The sequence below is a fragment of the Leptodactylus fuscus genome, chromosome 8 (genome assembly GCF_031893055.1).
Source record: "Leptodactylus fuscus isolate aLepFus1 chromosome 8, aLepFus1.hap2, whole genome shotgun sequence".
In the NCBI taxonomy this organism is placed as follows: Eukaryota; Metazoa; Chordata; class Amphibia; order Anura; family Leptodactylidae; genus Leptodactylus; species Leptodactylus fuscus.
Genome location: NC_134272.1, coordinates 28,883,568 through 28,897,456, shown reverse-complemented (window position 1 = coordinate 28,897,456; position 13,889 = coordinate 28,883,568). Strand labels below are relative to the sequence as shown.

At 40.0% G+C, this 13,889-nt stretch overlaps 1 protein-coding gene across 2 annotated transcripts in view; it reads right to left on the bottom strand.

Moving 5' to 3' along the window:
• The window catches only part of MAP3K13 (mitogen-activated protein kinase kinase kinase 13), a 58,553-nt gene extending 46,707 nt beyond the window's left edge, over positions 1-11,846 (bottom strand). The window contains exon 1 of one of the 2 annotated variants that reach the window (XM_075285057.1): positions 11,599-11,846. The gene's annotated coding sequence lies outside the window, so the exon portion shown is untranslated. The other variant, XM_075285058.1, reaches the window with a different exon arrangement.
• Positions 11,847-13,889: the final 2,043 nt, after the last annotated feature.

Here is a 13,889-nt window from a genome sequence, read left to right as displayed (position 1 = left end):
TGCATTTTCTGTTTTAGCTCTATGGTCATGTTTTAGACCTGCTTTTCTCCATGGCTGCTTTAAAACCACAAAAACCCAGAGCAATCCCCACACCACCGAATCTGCAGTCTACAAAGAATTGCCTTTGCAATAGAACAAATGTGAAATACATCGCTATATGTGGCATTCACTGATTTCGAGGCCTAGTTTTGTAATTCACTGCAGCTTTGTTCCACGTTTTAACCACAAAACAATAGGGCAAAGAACAGAAAAGGTTTAGTCTACACCTATATAAAGAATAGGAAGAAAAAAAAGAAATACGGCCATCCAGGAGTGTCCCAAAAATTAAAACTTAACGTTTATTGTATCCATGATCAAAGTATGCGAGGCGCCATCCATCAGAAGGAAGCTTACGCGTTTCAGAACGTGTAGTTGCGCCGACGTATCCCGCAAAATTTTACTAATTGTAGAATTCAAATACAGACAAGAAGATACAATACAGAGTAAAAGTTAATTCACACGATGGGATTGAAGGCCTTGCTCGCAAGAGTTAACAATCTATGAGTAGTATAGAATCTATATACCGTATATACTCGAGTATAAGCCGACCCAAATATAAGCTGAGGCCCCTAATTTTACCACAAAAAGCTCTTAGACAAAACGACGTAGATGCAAAAGAAAAAAAAAGTCAATTTTTAAAAAAGTACGGATTTTACAAAAGACCCAATACTAATTTGTGAGATTTACATAAAGCTAATATAACTATATATCTCTACAAAGGTTTTTTTTTTTTGGTCTCTATCCCATGGGGACCTGAGATGGCCTGGAATAAGACAAGTGCAATGCAGCTGGACCGGATCTTTTAAATCAATTCTCCTTCATTTCCTCCTGTCCCCTGCATAGGTCCCTGTGGACTCTGCCATCTCAGCAGCTGCCCACTTGCTTTGTATTGTTCAACTGATTTATGTAATTGAATTGTGTAGGTAGAAAGGACGTATAATCCCAATCTGCATACATTCTTGGAAGATTTAAAGGCTTCCCAAATATGTGTAGTGTATAATAATGGGTTATTATATTAAGCACAGTGAAACCGTTTACATTAGATTATATGTATACAAGGAATCCCAATGTAGCAGGTGTTGCCGTCACGGAGGGATTATTTCGTTCGGGTAACAGCTGGCTCTTTGGCTCAGAGTGTCCTCCTTCTTCACAATGTTTGTCAAGGTTTCCAAAAGGTTCTTTGTACAAGACCATAGTTAGTATAAGTCTGGAAACCATCTCATGGGCAATGATTTCAAATTCACACTATATGTTTATAGGTTTTCCCATAGTAAAATATGTCTTAGTGGGGTCACATTTACTTTGGCTTACCCTTGGTTCACATCTGCGTTCGGTAATCCATTTGGGGAGTCCACATGCGGACCCCCCAAACGGACTACTGAACGCATTTGCAAGCGGTGTGCAGTAAAAGCACATGGACGCCATGGACTATAATGGGGTGCATGTGCTTGCACCGAGATCTCTGAGAGTCATGAGAACATGAAAGTAGATTGAGAAGTACTTTTCTGTCCACATGTTCCCTGCAGAGATCTAGCGGCAAGCACACGGACCCCATTATAGTCTATGGGGTCCGTGTGCTTTCACTAGCACACCACTTGCCAGTGCGTTTAGTATTCCATTCGGGGGGGATGCCCATGCGGACTCCTCCAAACGGAATACCAACGCAGATGTGAACGAGGCCTTACTTTATTACTTAGGCCATGATAGTTACTAGATTGATGGATTGGACTGCCGTTTTATAATGGGCGGATATGCACCAGGCACACCCAATTTATCAAGAGGCTCCAGAGGCCAAGTCACCCAGGCCTTGACTGATCAGCTGTCTGAAGAGGCTTCAGCATTCAGGTGAGCGCTGCAGTTTATTCAGTATTCACCAAGCACAGTGCTGTACATCTTGGAATCGTAGCTTAGCTCATTCACTTGACCAATGAACGTGATGTCAGGCTCGGGGATTCCATTCCCCTCTCCGAATGAAAAAAAATTCTGTTCCCCTCTCCACATTTTTTGCGCATAAACCGAACAGAAACCACACGGATGCCATTATAGTCCATGGGGTCCGCAATTACCTACGGTAACCGCTTTTTTTATGCAGATTAGGTTGCCGTTCGGGGGGTCCCTAGGCGGACTCCCTGAATGGAAACCCGAACGCAGATGTGAAACTAACCTCAGATGTCTTGTGAAGTGGAAGCTGATCCATGGCGGTCCCAGATATCAGACCTCCACAAATCTTCAATTAATGACCTATCCTAAAGATAGGCCATCAACTTAAATGTCCTGGAAAACCCCAATAACCATAGTCTATATATATTTAGTGACAACCACAAAGACAGCAGGACACTTTTACATAAACCTATTGGTATTTTTGCATACGTTAACTACAAAGAGAGAAAATAACCTATGTTCAGGACACTTGGTCTTATCTTACATGACGTATATAAGATGTTGGTACACAGTAATATTTTACTTGTTCCCATGTAACCCTCCAGACAGTACATTCAAGGTTAGGCCAAGACTAAATCAATACAAACACTAAAACCAGTGAGTAATAGAAGCGGTTTTGCATGTGCGGACGGGAAGACTGCAGCTTACAAAAACAAGTCTGATCAATGTTTACCAAGTTCGTCAACACTGAACCCATATTACCCTGTGTAGGCAACAATTTACACAAGAAAGTCTTCTTCTGGATACAAGTCTGTATTGAATATCAGACAAGGATGCCATTCACACAGCCTATCATCTCCAGTGTGACAGGCACTCAGCATTTTTTCTCCCTGCCATGTACAGACATACCCAAAGTGCAAAACGCCTGTTCCATGTACTGTCAATATAGTGGTGGCTTTCTACAGCCATATTGCTGACACAAATTATCCACATCGGCCTATATTTTAGGGAGAAATATTGGATGGGCGTAAGTAGGACTAAGAACAAGCACGGTTGTATACACAGTAAAATATACCGATGTACAGGGTCCTGCAGCAAAGCGCTACAACTGCTGTGAAACTACAATTCCCAGCATGCCCTGACAGCTGCAGTAATGTAGTGTGGCTTATGGGGTGGTAGGGTGAAGTGATAGGTATAAGAAGGTGCAGATAGTGACCTTCAGAATCTAGACGCACCTATGGGATGGTAAAAATTAAGGTCATTGCTGCTTAATCTGCTTAGTGACAGATGCACATTGAAGTTGTCATGTAGAGCCTCCCAGAAGTCAGTTCCTAGGTCCTGTCCCTGAATTGTGTTCAGTTCCTAATCTAACATACTTGCTGTAGAGTCACCCCCTACCTTGTAATACGTGCTATTTGCAAAAGGTGTTTCTAAAGTTCATACAATGCAAAAGTAAAAGGTCTTGTGCTGCGCCTACTTTGTTCTACCAAATGGACCTCTCGTACAAGCCAGGTCACTGCTCAGCTCAGTATACAAGGTTTCTTCCACCCGATCAGACCAACATCAAGAAAATTATGAGGATATTGTATGTTTTTATGCAGCTAGGTTAGGATGGAAACACAGGCCTAACATTGCTCAATATCCAAACTCACACAGATGCGAATGTAACAACTTCTTGTTATATGTTGTATAATTACATCATTATTAGCCAAAGAAGATCCGACGTGCCATTGCCTAGTGCTTTACGTTGTGCGTCGCCTAACAATAGCACCTGACTGTCGTAGATGCCTCTTAACTTGTTTGACATTGGGTGACCTCCATTATAGCCATCATCATTTTCAGTACTTTCGACGGTACTATTAATATCCTTCAAATTCTATAGAAATCTAGCAAGAGCAAAAAAAGATTAGAGCTGTGTTATAGGTGTCTATACATGTTTAAAAGCTATTGTTCTTCCTGTTCCCCCATAAACATTTGGTTTTATCAGCATGGGTGCGTATCAATAGGGGCAGGAGAGCACAGTAAATTGGAGCCAAACACCTCTGTCTGCACATTATAACCCGGAGTACAAAGAATCAGATATGATAGAATATACTTCATGCTGATACATTATTTCCCAACATACACCAAATAAGTTTTGGCCAATCACATCATACATATTAGTTGGTCAATATTGGTCAGTCTAAGTCTAATATGTATGCCCAACTTATAACTTAGGCTTCTTCTACTTAAGTCATAAAAGTGCTGCCAAAATAGATGCAAGAAAAGGACAACGATAAGGCTGTCATTATGCAAGTGCCATGAGGCAGGAGCCCAGTCAGCATGCGGCCCCTGCTGGGGTACAGTAGTGAAGCCGGCAATTGCTGGCTTCACTACTGTTGAAAGATGGAGTGTGGAGGAAACAGCTCCTCTCCATCTTCCGGTGCTGCAGTAAATAGGACCCATTACCTGCTGGGATTACTCCAGCAGGTATCAGCCTATTAAAAAAAAAATCTACAGTGATAGCAGCTACCACCGGACCCCCTAGTGTCCTGAGCCCTATGGCAGCCACTACCGCTGCTGCCTTGGTAGTTACACCCCTGATGCGAGGTTATCCAGCCCCATCTTTGTTTTTCTTGTCCAGGGGATGTAAATATGTAAATGTAGGCCTTAGAGGTGAAGGAACCTGTATATCAATTATTTCAAAATACCTAAAAGCCATCACACAAATAGTTTACTATACTCCAGCAGGGAATCTGCATATCAAAAATGTCCCAATTTCATTTTCATGAATATAAATTATGCAAACCCAAATAAGGTTAATGCGCTGTGCAATGACATAATCAACTTTAATTTTTAACATGTTCCAAAGATTGATTTCTTCGTCTTTTTTTAATGAATTACTGACGCTGTTTTTTACATAATCTCAGGGTTACGTAAAAAGTTGTTTTTAGCTTAGGGCTATTCAGGAATAAGAAAGTGGCAACCAAATTATTGCCTTACATGTTACGGATCGCACAGAAAAAGACGATTATGTACATAGGAAAGATTGCCATGAACCAGGTTGTGTATGGATGAAAAGATTTAGGCCTACCACTTGCCACTCTCTCTTTGGAACCACTTCCAAGACCATTATACAGTACTTGCATGCTGGCCATCTTTTTGGCAAACGCTACGCTCAATTTTCTTATCATAAGTACCAGCCATCTTCTTTGAAAAGCCCACCCTCCACTTTACAATACAAGTTTGGATGGCCGCCACAAAGAGGGTTCACTGTATTTATAAAACACCCAATAAATAGAGATGAGCGAATAGTACTCGATCGAGTAGGTATTCGATCGAATACTACGGTATTCGAAATACTTGTACTCGATCGAGTACCACTCGCTATTCAAATGTAAAAGTTCGATGCAGAACCAGCATTGATTGGCCGAATGCTATACAGTCGGCCAATCAACGCTGGTTCTTCTCCTACCTTTAGAAGTCTTCTCCGTGCAGCTTCCCCGCGGCGTCTTCCAGCTCTGAATTCACTCTGCCAGGCATCGGGCCTAGGCAGAGCCGACTGCGCATGCCCGCTTGTAGTGCGGGCATGTGCAGTTGGCTCTGCCCAGGCCCGATGCCTAGCAGAGTGAATTCAGAGCCGGAAGATGCTGCGGGGACGCTGCAAGGAGAAGACTTCTCGGAGGATCCAGCCCGACCCTCACTCGTGGACTTGGTAAGTATAATTTGATCGAACGTTGCCTACCCCTGAAACGAGCATTTTCCCCCCATAGACTATAATAGGGTTCGATATTCGATTCGAGTAGTCGAATATTGAGGGGCTGCTCGAAACGAGTATCGAACCTCGAACATTTTACTGTTTGCTCATCTCTACCAATAAACCCTACATATATCTACAGGCCAAACAGGATTCCATGTTCCTTGTGAAGACTATCAATCATGTCAACCATAAGGAACAAGAGTATCAGATACCATCAATTACTGAAATGTCAGTTCTGTCCTACAGTATATTTGCCAAAACTTTATATTACAGAAATGTACTATATAAATCCTATACATCTTAAGGAAAAGATGTCTCTACTGAAACCATAACCCTGAAGAACTGTGTGTGCGAAAAGGCCATGGAATCAAAATCTCTGAATTCCCATCTACAAAGGTAGACATTCAGTTAGCTCTTAAGCAAGATAATCAAAAGCTGCCAGAAGATCCATCTTTAAGATGTTCTAACAGGGTTTTTCAAGGAGAAAGCATTTCATGATGTATCCTTAGGATAGACCATCAATGTCTCATTTGAGCGGATCAGAACCTAGAGACAACAATGAGACATTGAGAGCCTGTACTAAGGATTTCCCATTGATGTCTTACTCCTAGAAAAGCCTTTATGGGCTGATAACACAGACTAATTGGGATGAGGGATGAGTTAAAACTTTGTATTGCCTACCTAGACGTTTTGCCAACAGGATTCATCTAGGGGGCGTGTCCATGTTCTTTACGTTACGAAAAAAACATGGACATGCCCCCTAGACGAAGCTTGTCAGCGAAACGCGTGTTGGGCGGGAGTGCAGGCCAGGTGAGAGTATATTGGGATGTTTGTAATTCTATGCATATGTTTTGAGCTTATGGGATCTGAGTTATATTACCATATAGATTTCTGTGTATTTGGATTTAGTATATACACTAACAAGATAAAACTATACTATTCTGTGCTACTCTTTTTCTCCATTGTTATGACCCTACGCGTTTTTTCTATGCTTAATGAGGGGTCATTGTTGCATTGTATGTGTTTAACAGTATTTGTTAGGCATTGACGGCAGCCTAGTGAAAAATATCCATTTTTTTTTATAGAAGAGGTCACAACTCCACCTCTTTTAGCGGAGCCCATTTACCCAGTTAATCAGAATTTTTAGTAGCAATTATACACTTGGAGTCTATCCCCACCTTTTACCACCACTGGGTTCCCAAGCTGTGATTGGTGTGACGTTCCATCACACCCCTGGACAGGTCATAATATAGACGTGTGCATTGTACACAGCATACAGTCACTATCGGATGGCACAGTTGGGAGCTGCAAGAAGGGTCATATGATTCCCAGCTCATAGACAGGCTGCTTTCTAGCACTAGACTTACGGCATCCACCCCTCTGTTTCCAGGGAAACCTGACGCCAGTCGGGATATGATGCAGATAATGTGACAAGTGTGGAAAATTATTATAATTTATTATGTGGCTCACAGAAAAACTGATGTTAAAATATAGAAAATATAGTAAACCTTATTATTTCCAATTCTAATATACATATACCATAATAATCAGTGCAAGAAATGTAGTATCAGTATGTATATGTAGTAGCAACTGCAGCTGTAATATAAGAATATGTAATATCAACTGTAATATAAGAATATGTAGTATCAGCTGTAGTATAAGTATATGTAGTATCCGTTAATAGTATAAGAATATGTAGTATCAGCTGTAGTATAAAAATATGTAGTATCCGTTATAGTATAAGAATATGTAGTATCCGTTATAGTATAAGAATATGTAGTATCAGCTGTAGTATAAGTATATGTAGTATCCGTTAATAGTATAAGAATATGTAGTATCAGCTGTAGTATAAGAATATGTAGTATCAGCTGTAGTATAAGAATATGTAGTATCCGTTATAGTATAAGAATATGTAGTATCCGTTATAGTATAAGAATATGTAGTATCAGCTGTAGTATAAGAATATGTAGTATCCGTTATAGTATAAGAATATGTAGTATCCGTTATAGTATAAGAATATGTAGTATCAGCTGTAGTATAAAAATATGTAGTATCAGCTTTAATATAAGACTATGTAGTATCCGTTATAGTATAAGAATAAGTAGTATCAGCAGGAGTATAAGAATATGTAACATCAGCTGCAGCTGTAATATTAGAATATGTAACATCAGCTATAGTATAAGAATATGTAATATCAGCTGTAATATCAGAATATGTAATATCAGCTGTAGAATAAAAAATATCAGCTGCAGCTGTAGTATCAGAATATGTAGTATCGGCTATAGTATAAGAATGTGTAGCATCAACTGTAGTATAGGAATATGTAGTATCCGCTGTAGTATAAGAATATGTGTATCAACTGCAGTTGTAGTATATGAATATGTAGTATCTGCTGTGGTATAAGAATATGTAGTATCAGCTATAGTATCAGAATATGTAGTATCAGCTGCAGCTGTAGTATCAGAATATGTAGTATCAGCTATAGTATATGAATATGTAGTATCTGCTGTAGTATAAGAACATGTAGTATCATCTGCAGCTGTAGTATAAGAATATGGAGTATCCACTATAGTATCAGAATATATAGTATCAGCTGCAGTTGTAGTAAAAGAATATGTTGTAGTATCAGAATATGTAGTATCCACTGTAGTATAAAAATATGTATCATCAGCGATAGTATCAGAATATGTATCCAATATAGTATAAGAATATGTAGTACCATCTACAGCCGTAGTATCAAAATATGTAGTATCCACTGTAGTATAAGAATATATAGTATCAGCTGTATTATAAGACTATGTAGTATCCGCTGTAGTGTAAGAACATGTAGTATCAGCTATAGTATAAGAATATGCAGCATCAACTGTAGTATAAGAATATGTAGTATCATCTGCAGCTGTAGTATAAGAATATGTAGTATCCACTGTGGTATCAGAATATGTAGTATCAGCTGCAGCTGTAGTAAATGAATATGTAGTATTTGCTGTAGTATAAAAATATACAGTATCGGCTGTAGTATCAGAATATGTAGTATCCGCTGTAGTATAAGAATATATAGCATCAGCTATAGTATCAGAATATGTATCCACTATAGTATAAGAATATGTAGTATCATCTACAGCTGTAGAATCAGAATATGTAGTATTCACTGTAGTATAAGAATATGTAGCACCAACTGTAGTATCAAAATATGACGTTTCAGTTGTAGTATAAGAATATATAGTATCAGCTGAAGTATAAGACTATGTAGTATCAGCTGTAGCATAAGAATATATAGTATCAGCTGTAGTATAAGAATATATAGTATCAGCTATAGTATAAGAATATGCAGCATGAACTGTAGTATAAGAATATATAGTATCAGCTGTAGGAATATATAGTATCAGCTGTAGGAATATGTAGTATCAGCTGTAGTATAAGACTATGTAATATCAGCTGTAGTATCAGAATATATAGTATCAGCTGTAGTATAAGAATATACAGTATAGTGTCAGCTGTAGTATACAAGCTGGAGCCATTGGTGGAAAGTGAATATATCAGAATGACAGACTCTACAACAGCTTATAGGGTCCCTGAAAAGTGATGATCTCACATAATAACTCCACCTTCCTTCCCCAGGGGTAGTATCAACATCCTGATTGTATGAACATCCTCATCGCTCTCTCTTTCTACAGGTAGCACAGTATGAAAAGGCCTGAAGATGAATGAAAAAGTAAGTACCAGGCCATCTCTGAATGTGAGGAAGGGTCTATGACTCAGTAGCCAGAGGTCTCTCCATCCTTTGTATATGATTACTGTGGAATAACCGTAGATAAAGCCATCACATCATTGTGTTTAGTTATTGAACATCCCATTATAAGATGGCAGACTGCTGTGGATGAGCATAAACATTACAAACCTCTGTATATGTAGATAAAGTCTATTACTACAATCCAAAACTACCCGCTACATGGCTGGTGCAAAATAAAATCATTGGAATACCATGAATTATTAAGTATTTATCTAACCTTTATAAATATATGTATCCGCTAGCACAAAGCCATTCTCCTTTACAATAAACTAATAGCCGTGCTGTGTCCTTAAATGGCCTATTCAGATGCACCTCTGGAGGTTTCTCTTTAGATGATATGTAAAGTGAAATATCCATTGCTAGGATGCATATCGTATAGATACCAGGGTTCATGGGCTTGGAGCTGTCCTTTGTTGTCATTGTTAATGATGACCGATACACTTACCCTAGACACAAGAATCCTGTCCATGCCTTGAGATATGCCATTAAATATGGAATATGTGATAATACAAATAAGTCTCTGGTCTGCATCACCCATAATGGACATACGTGGACGTCAAGGATGTATTAGTGGGGGTCACGTGACAATATAGGTTTCAGAGCATATTCGATGGCATCTGCCTGTGTCATACTCCTAGGCTAGGAGCACGCATGCATTTCAACAATGCAAAAAGGAATAACATGTCAATATCTTACATAATATGTCTTACTTCTACGCATATGGACTAAGTTTTATAAACCAATGCATAGTTACAGTAGGAGACACAACAAGTCCCAGCATGCCCTGGGGTTTGCTGTTCTACAGCAGTAATAAAACATAGGTTGTCTACCAAGCATTGCATGTATTGAAAGGTATCTATCTATAAAGTGCATCGGGTATCTGCATTATTCCAACTCCTCGAAGGATGAGAATCTGCAAGCAATTAATCATAGGAGAAAAAATGAGACATCTCAGTAACTCAATGCGAGGCACAGATATATATAAGATTATATAAAGCAAGTATACAGGTATCAGTAGAATGGATCAACATATATAAGAGCTACCAGCAAGTATCCATACATCAAGATATAAGAATACATCAAGGTACCATCTACTATAAATATATAAAAATACATGAAGCTATGTTTCAGATGACTGCATCAATATATGAGAATACATCAAGTCACCATCATGTATTCAAGTATCAGAAGACTGTATCAATATATAATAATGTATCAACTTACCAACAAGTACAAATAAATAAGGATTCATCAAGTTATCCCTGCATTGGGATCACAAATACCTGCCATACTTTGCTTTACTTAAGTGTTATTTCCATTTGACACATGGCAGTAATAGAAGGGGACGGCACGTATCAATCTAAGCCCCATTCACAAACCTAGCTCCAGATCGGATCTGACCCCCCATATTTTATACGGTGCTTTGATACAAAGTATACAGTACAATTCTACAAGCAGTTATATTGCAATGCTTTTACGTTGTTGTGATTATTCCTTATAGATATAAAAGTTACCTATTGATGGGAGGGGTGATGATAACGTATACAGCACCCCCGACCCTCAGGCCTAAAACACACTTGTGTAAAATGCAATGGAAATAAATCTTTCATAATCTCTCACCTACTATCTATAACCGAGGAACTGTCCCATGGACCAAGATTCACAAAATGAGAATATATATATTAAAACATAGGAAATGATGATTTACCAGAAGATCCGAAACTTGCAGATGGGATCATCCAGGGTTTCTGAAGATTCCAGCTATATGGCTATAGAGGATAATAAAGGTTGTGAGCCTCCTACAGAAATCTACTGGTCCCCTGCTGCTTATCTCTGCTCAGCTGTGGCCCAGTATAGTCTTACAAAGGAAAATTGCACTTCATTTAGAAAGGGGTTTGACAGGGCAGCGATGGTTACAATACAGCAGCTGAGCATCTGTGTGGCAGGATCCATCCTGCAAAGGGAGGTATCAGGTTTCTGGTCCCACAGCATCATTATTTGCCCTAGAGATCTTATGAGACAGATGGACCATCACCCATCCATCTGTCCTTCATAGCACGAACACGCACTCCCCCCACCCTCCCTACTACCTCTGTACCCCCGTTGTAAGGAATTAAACAAAGAGGTTACGCTGACAGCTGATACTCACATTGCTGCATAAGACCGGTGTCCATGTTGTGTCTTTAAGGATGCCAAGAAAAAGAATGGACTAGTAACAAATCAGGAAATATAGATACACTGAGATGTGGACGGAGGTGGAGGGGGGGTTGGAAAATGAAATTGTAGGGGTAGGAAAGATGCCACCCACACAATCTTGCAGCCCACTGCAAAGAGAGCCCAGGGCTCTTCTGACGTCACAGGAGATTCATGAATGGAGAGGGATGAGCTGCTTTAGGATTCAGCACGGAGCTCGCAGTGACGTCCACAATGAGCTGAGCTGGAAGGGGGAGCGAAGAGCAGCCAATACCGAACACCGCACATGCAGCTGGCCCTCCCTGGGAAATCAACGAATAAGCCGAGCCTACCAATCACAGCCAGCCATCATGTGCCTGCAAGTGCTAAAAGGGCAGCCATCCGAGGCGCACAAATCCTAAATGTACATCTATATAGAAATAGATGGATACGTGCAGAATACATTACGTACATATTTATTATATTCATACATATATACGTATATATCTACACACACATGAATATAGGTAGGGTGTAGGGAGTAATCTGAAGGGGCTGCCTAGTCGTGACAGCTGGGCTAAGAACCTGAAATTTATAGGCATGGTATATATTGGAAGTAAAGATCCTTCTGTGGTCTAGAAATCTTGATAATCACTTATTTACCTGGGATTGACAAGGGCACATATGAGTTATTATTGCTATATATTACATTATTATTATTATTATTATTATTATTTATCATGCTACTGTTCTGGAAGGAAAACAGTCCAGTGCCCGTAATAGGAATAAAATCTTTCGAGATTCCTTAAAGTCCATGGTGACAATCAATGCCCCCCCCCCCAACATGTTTCATACCACTCATGGGCCCATAGCTATAGTGCAATGATACAGAGGTGAGTGTGATGTCGAATCAAACTATTATCCAATCACAACTTGCTAAAGTGAGTAGGTACAGTATCTGCAAAGAATACACATATAATATCAAATGAAGATAGGAGAATCATATATATATATATATATATATATATATATATATATATATATATACTGTATATATATATATATATATATATATATATATATATATATATATGTACGAGAGCCTCAAATTCCACCAATGTTATCAGAGTCTAATGCTATTTGATAAATTTGACATACTGTATGTTTAGATTGTCTAACATTATACCACTTACTAGTTGGTTTAGATTACAACAAAAAAAAAAAAAGATTGACAACATTTTTGTGCATTTTTTGGCATACCGTACCGCAACTTAGGCCATGATCACTTTTTAATAAACCATGCCAAGTTTCAGCAAAGCCAGGCATCTTTTTTGCACAAGCCCAGTGGCGTAACTACCGCCATAGCAGCAGAGGCAGCTGCCACAGGGCCCGGGACATTAGGGGCCCAGTGACAGCTGCTACCGCTGCTACCATTATACTCGGGGGTCTTTTCGGACCCCCGAGTATAATGATTGGCGGACCGGGAGAGGTAAGAAACATAAAAAAACACTGTTACTTACCTCTCCACGATCCGTACAGGCTTCGGCCTAGTTGTCTGACGTCTCATGACCCCGGCCTGCGTCCCGGGTCATGTGACGTCTGACGTCATTGAAGAGCGACTACTTCGGAGGCCGACAGCATAGGAGATGGGAGATTGGTGAGTAACAGAGGTTTTTTAATGTTTTTCTCCCCCTGGGTCTCCGATTATTATACTCTGGGGTCTGAAAAGACCCCAGAGTATAATAATTGTTTATGGGTGTCCACAGTGGGACATAATACTGTGTGCAGGGGCCACTATGGGGGATAATACTGTGTGCAGGAGCCACTATGGGGGATAATACTGTGTGCAGGGGCCACTATGGGGGATAATACTGTGTGCAGGAGCCACTATGTGGAATAATACTGTGTGCAGGCGCCACTATAGGGGATAATACTGTGTGCAGGGGCCACTAAGGGACATAATACTGTGTGCAGGGGCCACTATGGGGCATAATACTGTGTGCAGGGGCCACTATTGGGGATAATACTGTGTGCGGGGGCCACTATGAGGCATAATACTGTGTGCAGGGGCCACTATTGGGGATAATACTGTGTACAGGGGCCACTATGGGGCATAATACTGTGTGCAGGGGCCACTATGGGGGATAATACTGTGTGCAGGGGCCACTATGGGACATAATACTGTGTGCAGGGGCCACTATGGGGCATAATACTGTGTGCAGGGGCCACTATGGGGGATAATACTGTGTGCAGGGGCCACTATGGGGG